Consider the following 9,913-nt stretch of genomic DNA (forward strand, 5'->3'; position numbering starts at 1 on the left):
TGAATTGACCAGATATTTGAAGCAAGAAACAATTAAGAATAAATGGCATTAGTTTTAGCAAAAGATATGAAAGCATAATAATAAATAGGAATAATTATACTGGTACAATAGTGGTAAAAACTGAGAAATTTTTAAAAATGATGAACAGGGAGAAATACTGGGATTTATGAATAAACTGGGTATGCAAAATAAATAAAACAACAGGGTCATTAAAGAGAGGGAGACACGATGACATATTTCATAAGCCTTTAGAGTCAGATTCAGAAGGATGCAAATGACTTTTACCCATATTGTTTTAGATAGATCTCAGTCACGTAATGCATTTAATCTCAAGGGAGTCAGGAAATATACTTGAGCAGTGTGACATTAAAGAACAGAACATGGATATTTGTGAACAATTGGCCAGTTTCTGCTCTAGTGATCGGTATAGGGTGATGCCATGAACCAGAAAAAGGAAATTAAAAAGCAATCCTAATGGAAAGCAAAGAAAATGAGTTCAAAGCTGGATGTGCTGGGTTAGTGTTGCATGTGTAACTACATGCTGGTTGAAAAATTCTACAGGTAGTGTTAAATTTTAGCCTGAATATTAGGGTGGAGTTGCTGATGTGGGAGTTAGTATAAAGGTGGTAGAATAAATGAACTTGTGATTGAAATAGAAAACCGTGGATAAAACGTTAGTGGCCACACATTGTATGGGGTGGTAGAGGAGAAGCAAGTAAAGGAAATGGAAAAAGTACAGTCAGGTGTACAGAAGGAAATTCTGGAGAAAAGGTAGTCAAAGAAGCCAAAGCAGACTAGATAGAGCAAGAAGGAAGAGAACTTCAAAACTTTCATAGACTGCTGGAGAGACTTTAGGAGTGGAGAGATGAAGAAATGAGTTTTGGTGAAGATAAAAACATTTGCTGAACGTGAGAAATGCAAGAGAGATAAAGGCACAAAATAATACAAAAATGATGGAATCGATTAGCAATGAATACAAACACTGGCAAAGAGTATTTTTTGTTGAATTATATAGTAGATTGTGAATTCTGGAAATGTGAAAAGGACAGAAGACTAGAATTATATGGTTTCAAATTTAGTTCTGCTTAGCTGTGAAACCTTGGGCTAAACATTTAATATCATTTAGTTTTCCCATATGTGAAATGAAGCAATTGAACTTAGTGTTATGTAAGTCCCTTCTCTCTTTACAAATTTTAGTCATTTTATTAGTTAAGGCAATCAGTATAATAAGGAATAAATGAGCTCTGGATTAGTTCTGTTCCTGGGATGCAGCTTTGATCAAAGTAGTATAATTTTCTAACCTTAATTTCCTCATCTTTAACATGGGAATAATGATAGCATCTACCTCCAGGGATAGTTTTCAGTTTTAAAAAAATGTTGATTATAAAACATGTAGCACAAGCCAAATACGTACTAAATAATTCTAAATGTGAATGCTAGCAAAACAATAGAATAGTCAGGCCATTGGAATGGGTGTGATGGAGAATGAATTCAGAGAAGGTTCTTAATTTGAAATTTTGGAAAAAGGAAAATCATCCTGTAGTACTTAAGAGTTGTTTGACTCTTACTGATTATACAAAGAGGACATGTGTGGGCCTGAACCTATTACAAAACAAGAAATGAAAATATAGGTGTATTCATTCAATAAACATTCTGACTTTGTTCTTCAGGCAAAGACAAAAAGAGAAAGAGATGAATAAGGAAGAGTCTGAGTTCCATATTTATCCTGTGTAAATGCCTAACTTGTATCTAGGTTGTATCCCAAATGGCCTTAATGCAATGGAGAATGGTTTTTCTCTCTCAATTGTGTGTGCATTTAAAGAACAAAGACTAAAACAGAGGGAAAATTAAGCAGTGCACAAACATTTATTTCTTTTTTCTTTTTAAAATAAAGTGTATTTTATTGGTTATGTTATTACAGTTGTCTCAATTTTCCTCCTCTGTCCCTCTCACCTGGTACCCCATTCTCTCCAGCAATTCCCCCCTTAGTTCATGTCCATGGGTGTGCATATAAGTTCTTTGGCTTCTCCATTTCCTATACTGTTCTTAACATCCATCTATTTTGTACCTACCAGTTATGCTTCTTACTCCCTGCATTTTTTCCTCCATTCTCTCCCTTCCCCCTCCTAGCTGATAACCCTCCAAATGATCTCCATATCTGTGATTCTGTTTCTGTTCTAGTTGTTTGCTTAGTTTTGTTTTGTTTTAAGATTCAATTGATGATAGTTGTGAATTTGTTGCCTTTCTTTTCCTTTCTTTTTTTTTTTTTTAGTAAAATATTTTAAACTTCAGGGATTTATAATGGATTACATTTCTTAAAAGTTTGGGGAGAAACTAAACAAGTTCTAACATAACTCCAAGGCCGTTGCTGATATCCTTAGATCTGAAGTACTGGTATTTCAATCAATATGCACTAATTCCACTTCAAAAATGAGTTTTGCATTTGGTGGAATTTTGGCATCGGGCTGTCCTTTCTTTCCATAAGCCCATTCTGGTTGAATCTGCAGTCGAGCCTTTTCCCCTTTACTCATAGTCAGGGGTGCCTCATCCCATCCTCTGATAACTTTGCCTGCTCCAACCTTAAACCTTAAAGGCTTAGCATTTTTCTTCTTCTTTGAACTCATTTGAACATTGGTATCAAAAACAGTTCCGTCCTGTAGTGTTCCTGTATACCAGCAGTGAACATCTCCCTTTTGGGGGAAGTTAGTTTTACCCCCTTTTTTAAGAACAGATTTTGTATATTTTGGTGGACCTTCATCTAGAGTCTCTTCAGACTTGGTTTCTTTGGGTTTATCTTCATTAAGCTTCACATTTTTCACCTGCTTGGACACTTTTCTTATACTTTCAGTACCCTTGAATTGCTTACTTTCAAAAAGGTGGTTATAGGCTGTAACCAAATGGTCCTTGTTAGCTGTCTTGGCCACATTTTTAATATTTCCTAATAACTTATGCTCTGCAAGAAACCAATCTGAACCATGGTCCTGTAGAAACTTGATAATGTCCTTCTTAGGTAGCTCCTCGCTGCACACCTGCTCCGCGATCCAGGCCCGCTGTGGACCGGCTGCCACCACCTTCCCCCGCTGCTTCTGCTTTACTGAGCCAGCCCGCCTAGATTCGGCATCATCCGGCCCCTGGGACACAGTGGCCCCAGCGTAGCTGGAGGGGGCGGGGTCATGTGCTACCCCTAGGAATGACGTTGAGGTTGGGCTTTTAGGGCTTCTTTGTTGAGTCCGGGTAAAAACTCAAACAATGTGGCCCTTGCCTAAGTCTGCAGGCTGTCACCAATTCTTAATTGGAATGCTTGTGAAGGTAGTTACACTTACCACCGATTACCCACACTTCTCTTTTACCGGCGTACTGCTTTGCCTTTAAAGTCTATGTCCCCAAAACTGGAGACGACCAGAAGCTCCAGGAAACCGAGCCACATGGAAATTCAACAAACAAAGATATAAAGAAGAAATACCCAGACAGGCAAGAGGGGAGGAGCCAGGGCTGAGAGGAAGCGATGTGGCGGCAGCAGTGGCAGCAGCAGCGGCAGGCTCTGTTGCCTTTTCAATGTTCGTAGTTTTGATCTTCTTTTTCTTAAATAAGTCCCTTTAACATTTCATGTAATAATGGCTTGGTGATGATAACTCCTTTAGCTTTACCTTGTCTGGGAAACACTTTATCTGCCCTTCCATTTGCAATGATACCTTTGCTGAATAAAGTTCTAGGTGGCAAATCCTTGCTTTTAATCACTTTGAATGCTTCTTGTCAGTCCCTTCTTGCCTGCAAAGTTTCTTTTCAGAAATCTGCTGATAGTCTTACAGGAACTCCTTTGTAGGTAACTCTCTGCTTCTTTCTTGCTGCTTTTAAGATTCTTTCTCTATCTTTAACCTTTGACATTTTAATTATGATGTGTCTTGGTGTGGTCCTTGTTGATACAACTTATTTGGGACTCTCTGTACTTCTTGGACTTGTATGTCTATTTCCTTTGCCAAATTACGGAAGTTTTCCTTCATTATTTTTTTAAATAAGTTTTCAATTTCATGCTCATCCTCTTCTCCTTCTGGCATCCCTATAATTCAGATGTTGGCACATCTGGAGTTGTCCCAGAGTCTTCTTATACTATTCTCATTTTTATGAATTCTTGTTTCTTCTTTCTGTTCTGGTTGAATGTTTATTTCTTTCTTATATTCCAAATCATGGATTTGAATTTTGGCTTCTTTCCCTTAACTGTTAATTTCTTATTGATTTTTCTTTATTTCACTTACTGTAACTTTAATTTCTTCCTTTATGTTGTTGCCACACTCAATAAGTTCTTTGATCAGGATCCTGGCTTCCTTCTCTTCTCTGTTGCTTCTTTATTTCACTTTGTATAACCTTCACTTACTCCTTTATTTTGTGGCCATACTCAATAATTTATCTAAGCATCCTGATCACCAGTGTTCTGAACTCTACCTCTGACAAGTTGACTACCTCTGTTTTGTTTAGTTCTTTCTCTGGAGTTTTGTTCTTTTCTTTCATTTGGGCCATATTTCTTTGTCTCCTCAACTTGGAAGCCTTCCTGTGTTTGTTTCTTTATATTAGGTAGAGCTGCTTGGACTCCTTATAGAAATTGCCTGTAAATTATGTGGGACAGAACCTGAGGTAATCACCAGGGTGGGGCAATCTGCTTCACTGCTTTGTGGCTCTGTGTGAGGGGAAGGCTCGAAGAAGGGACAATGCTAGTGTCTGGTTTCTGGGGGTTTGCCAAGCACTTGCCCCATTTCCAGTCACTGCACCCTCTCCCTGTTTGAGACTGACGTCCTCTCAGCTTTTGTCCTGGTGTTGGATTCCAGAGTGGGTGGATTTCCATAAGTTTTAAGATTGTGCAGGCCCTTCAAGTGGAGTTTCCTGAAAATCCTGCTGACCCAACCCTTACTGGTTTTTAGAGTCAGAAGTTATGGAGATTTATCTTCCTGGCACTGGAAACCTGGGCTGTGTAGTCTGGCCTGGTGCTGAGGTATCTTGGTCCCAAGGTATCCCTCCTGATTTTAATCAACGACATGTGAATATGGGACTGCCTGTGCCTGTGCCTGTTCCACCCAGTCTCCCCACACCATGTCTCCTCTCTTCTCTGCCTTGTCTCCATGTCTCTGCCCCTCCTACACATCTGGATGAGTGTGGCTTTTTAAAATCCTTGGTTGTCAGATTTCCATACAGTATGATCTTCTGACAGCTCTGGGTGTGACTTGTTTTGAGATTTAGCTGTAATTCGTTTTGTGATTGTGCAAGGAGGCCACACATGTCTATCTATGCCTCCATGTTGACCAGAAATATGTTCCTCTTTTCTGTAACCTAAGTGGGAACCCCAAAAAAGACCAGCAGTATGTACCTGAAATCTCCAAAATTTCACACATATTTCACACATATTATTTATTTGATTAGCAGAACTGTTTTCTCTCTTAATTCAAGTAGAAAAATACCCTTGAAAATATATATTCACCAGACACAATATAAATCAACATCCTTACTACAGTTGAATTAGTTGACTGCAGAAACTGTTTTATGGACTGTTTCACTACCACTTTAATCAACATCAAACAAATAATATATTCTAGCTTTGCTCTCTTTATCAAGTATATGAAGCTGTATTCCCTATGTGTGATGATTATAGTATTCAATTCTACCCTTTGAGAAATCAACTTGACATGGCTCTGAATTGTCCTTTGAATATATAAGACATTCAAGTTCTTTAAATTATAAAGGACAATGTGAAGACAGTCTTGCATTAGTTGTCACCTTGTTCTTCCAAGCCAATACCAATGACAAGCTCGGTTAGTAGAACAAGCATTGGAGTCATGAATGGGGACTAAGCAGATTAAAAGATGTAAATAGGACTAGGAATATGGCATTGTAGCTATTATAGTTAATCAATATTTCTAAAGTTATTAAAGTTTCAGATGAATTTTTAAAAAATAGAGTTTGGTTGTTACAATATTTATTTAGGAGTTTTTTTAAGTGTATGAGATGCATTCCTTAATTTTCTTTGCTGTACACATATATTCTTTTGCTAGCTTTATGATTATTATTTGTTAAGCACATGTTATGTGCTAGGGAATATGCTAGATGCTTTGCCTCTATTACTCTTATAATCTTCACAATCACCCTAAAAGTTAGTTATCATTACCTTCACTAAACAGATTTAAAAAATGAGGTTAAAATTGGTAGAGCTAGTCCAGTAGTCCCCCTTTATCTGTGGTTTCAGCTACCCATGATCAATGTAGTCCAAAATATTAAATGGAAAATTCCAGAAATCAACAATTCATAGGTTTTAAATTGCTCGCTATTCTGAGTATTGTAATTAAATCTGTTACCATCCTTCTCCATCCCACCAACCCCTTTATCTACAGTGTCCAGGCTCTACATGCTCCCACCTGTCAGTCACTAAGTAGCCCCTGGGTTATCAGATTAACTGTCATGGTACCTCACTGTTTGTGTTCAAGTCACCATTATTTTACTTAATAATGGCCCCCAAATACAAATGTAATGATACTGGAAATATGGATATGCCAAAGAGATGTTATAAATTGCATCCTTCAGTGAAAAGGTGTCTATATATTTTTAAAAAGCAGTATGTCTAAGAGTCAGTACTACCTGTGTTTTCACACATCCACTGAGGTTCTTGGAATGTATTCCCTACAAGGTAAAGGGAAACTATTGTATTTGAATATAAACTCTTACAACTCAAGCAAACCCACTTTATAGTCACAAGACTATATAGCTTACCAATGACAACCTGCTAAGATAATTAAAGTAAAAAAATTAATATTAAAGAAATCAAGACTAAGTGCAGGCTGAATCTTGTGTTGACTATTAGCTGAGCTTGTCTTTGTGGACTTCCATGGGATCTGTTCCTAAATGTTCCTTCTCAAATTTTATAAATGTGATTTTTTAAAATGTGACAGTTTAGCTTAATAATTCTAATCTATGTTGGCCAGTAGGGAGGAAGGGGAGTAGGGGCCAAATTTTGTACTAGAAGCAGTTGTCATTACTTTTCAGCTGTGGGATGAGCCAGAGGACTTATGGGTCTCCTTAGTCCTCTATGCAATCTGAGGCTGTGATCTGCTTGTGAAAAATAGAAATAGACATGTTCTTGGTTAGGTTTGGCTACATCTAGAAATTTAGCTAGGCAAGGAAGAGATTTCTCTGTGGTAGTTGACCTGAAAATCCAGCTTTTCTTTACCCTAGACTATTTCATCACTAGCATAATGAATGAGAAGCTCAAAATGGTAAAAGCCTGCCAATTCCCTGCAATAAGATCAAAGTTCCTTCACCCCTCCTATAGTCAAGAAAGCTGTTATTAATTCTCATTGTTATTCCTCTAAGGTGAAACAGATGCATACACTCCACACTATGTGTGACTTTAGAAAAGATCAGTAATGGTCCCACCTGGCAAGGATTGCTCACAAATATGAATTGTTTTGGCTCTTTTTTAAATGGTTGGTGGAGGAATGAATTCATCAATATTCCTTCATTTTTCCATGGATACTAGAAAAGAACAATTATCACATGGCCAGTTTCCTGTCTCTGGAGATATTCTCCCCTCCATGAGAGATCTAGCATCTTGGATTTGTGAGTTTATATGAGTATGTGTCTGTGAGTCTGTGTATGTTATTCTTATAAAAACTTGTGATGCAGAGGAAGGAGAATTGGCAGCTTATTCAGCTCTGATCCTTTCTGACCTTTCACTGTCATTTCAGTGAGCTGTCCTCTTTACCCTGGAGAACAGAGAAAAAACACGTCCTCTAACTCGAGATTTGAAGACCAGGTTAGAATTTCAGCCTCACTTGACTATTCTGAGCCTTAGTTCCCTTGGCTATGACATCGATGTCACAATGCTTACTTTACAGGTTTGTTGTGAGGATTAAAAATGAGTTGATGTAAGAACAAAAAAGTGACAGGAAGAGCATGATGGAAGGTCTAGTGTGGTTTTAACAGCATTGTCTTTGGGTAGTTGTGATCAGACCTGCTTTACCCTTGCTGTGTCCAGTCTGCCTGGACAGGGATTTGATGCAGGTGTGGCCAAAGAAAGTAAGGAGGAGACAAAGCCAAGGCTGGTTCAATCTGTTAACTGCTGCTAAAACAAGCTGGGGCTCAAACTTGCAAATATTTTCTCAGCTCTTCCATAATGCAGAGGCCAATCTTTGGTGTTGGGCATTAATTACCCTTTTCCCTTTAGACCCCAAGGTCAAATTATTTTGCACCTTGTTATACTCTTTTGAGTTATTTAAAGCTGAACTTAAGTAAGCATTAGAGATAAGATGAGGTGTAAAGAAAGATTATAATAATTAAAATTTTATTTTGACTTCATACTTCCTAGATATAACCTGGAGCCCTGTGTCAATTTGAGACATCCCTGAAAGATAAATTAAATATTGTGATAGTTTTTTCTTCCTCTCCCTCCTTCTCTTCCCCCTTCCCTTTCTTCCCTTCCTTCTTTCCTTCCTTCCTTCCTTTTTCCTTCCTTCCGTCCTTTTTCCTTCCTTCCTTCCTTCCTTCTTTTTTCTTCCTCTCTTTCTTTTTTCACCAGTTTTATCCAGAAATGATTGATATACATCACTGTATAAGTTTCAGGTGTACATCACGATGGTTTGATTTACATATATTGTGAAGTGATTACCAAATATGTTCAACTAACATCCACCTTCTCATATAGATACAATAAAACAAAAGAATAGAGGAAAAATATTCTCCTTTGATAAGAACTCTTAGAATTCACTCTCTTTTCTGTATATTATTGGATATATAGACACAACTCCTTTATCCATTATCCATTGATGGATGCTGATGTTGTTTTCATGTCTTGGCTATTGTAAATAATGTTGCTATGAACAAGATTTTTTTTTAAGTTAATGTATTTGTTTCCATTAGATATAGTTCCAGAATTGGCCTTGCTGGATCATATTGTAATTCAGTTTTTAATTTTTTGAGGATCCTCCATTCTGTTTTTCGTAGTGGCCGTACCAATTTACAATTCCACAAATAGCGCACAAGGACTCTTTACTCTCTGCATCCACACGAACATTTGTTACCTCTTGTCTTTTTTATTATGACCATTCTAACAAGTTATATCTCATTGTAGTTGTAATTTGCATTTCCCTAATGACTAGTGATGTTGAGCATCTTTTCATAAAACTGTTGGCTTTTTATATATATTATTTGGGGAAAGGTGTATTTATGTCCTTTGTCCATTAAAAAAAAATTGGGTTATTATGGGGTTGACCAAAAAGTTTGTTTGGCTTTTTCTTTGAGATGGTTTATCTGTCTTTAACTTCATTTGAAACAATTTTGCTAGATTGTATTGTGACAACTGTCATATCACCATGCATTTTTTTAAAATTATCAAAATTGGTGAATTTTTGTGTAGTCATTTTAATACTGAAGATGGAAGAAAATACACAACATTTTCAGCATATTATACTTTATGATTTTAAGAAAGGTAAAAACACAACTGAAACACAAGAAAAGTTTTGTATGGAAAAGTACTGTGACTGATCCAATGTGTCAAGAGTGATTTGTGACGTTTCATGTTGGATGTCTCTCTCTGGATGATGCTCCATGGTCGGGTAGACCAGTTGAAGTTGATAGTGATCAAATCAAGATATTAACTGAGAACAATCAACATTACCCCAAGTGAGAGATGGCTGACATACTCACAATATCCAAGTCAAAAAAGGTATTGGTGAAAATTAAAAATGTGTCTTTTATTTTATAGTAAAATCCATACAGACTTGTGGGCCAACCCAATATTTTGCTATTGATTTGTATGAGATCTTTGTATGTTTTGGATATTAACTCCTTATTAGATATATGGTTTACAAATAATTTTTTCCTCATTCTATAGTTTGTATTTCCACTTTGTTAATGGTTTCTACCACAGTGCAGGAAC

The 9,913-nt window shown here is 37.0% G+C and overlaps 1 pseudogene; it reads right to left on the minus strand.

Moving 5' to 3' along the window:
* Positions 1-2,383: 2,383 nt before the first annotated feature.
* Positions 2,384-9,584, minus strand: LOC149996480 (peptidyl-prolyl cis-trans isomerase FKBP3 pseudogene; annotated as a pseudogene).
* Between the last annotated feature and the right edge of the window lie 329 nt (positions 9,585-9,913).

Source organism: Furipterus horrens, unplaced genomic scaffold, assembly GCF_987537825.1.
Source record: "Furipterus horrens unplaced genomic scaffold, mFurHor1.1.pri manual_scaffold_12, whole genome shotgun sequence".
In the NCBI taxonomy this organism is placed as follows: domain Eukaryota; kingdom Metazoa; phylum Chordata; class Mammalia; order Chiroptera; family Furipteridae; genus Furipterus; species Furipterus horrens.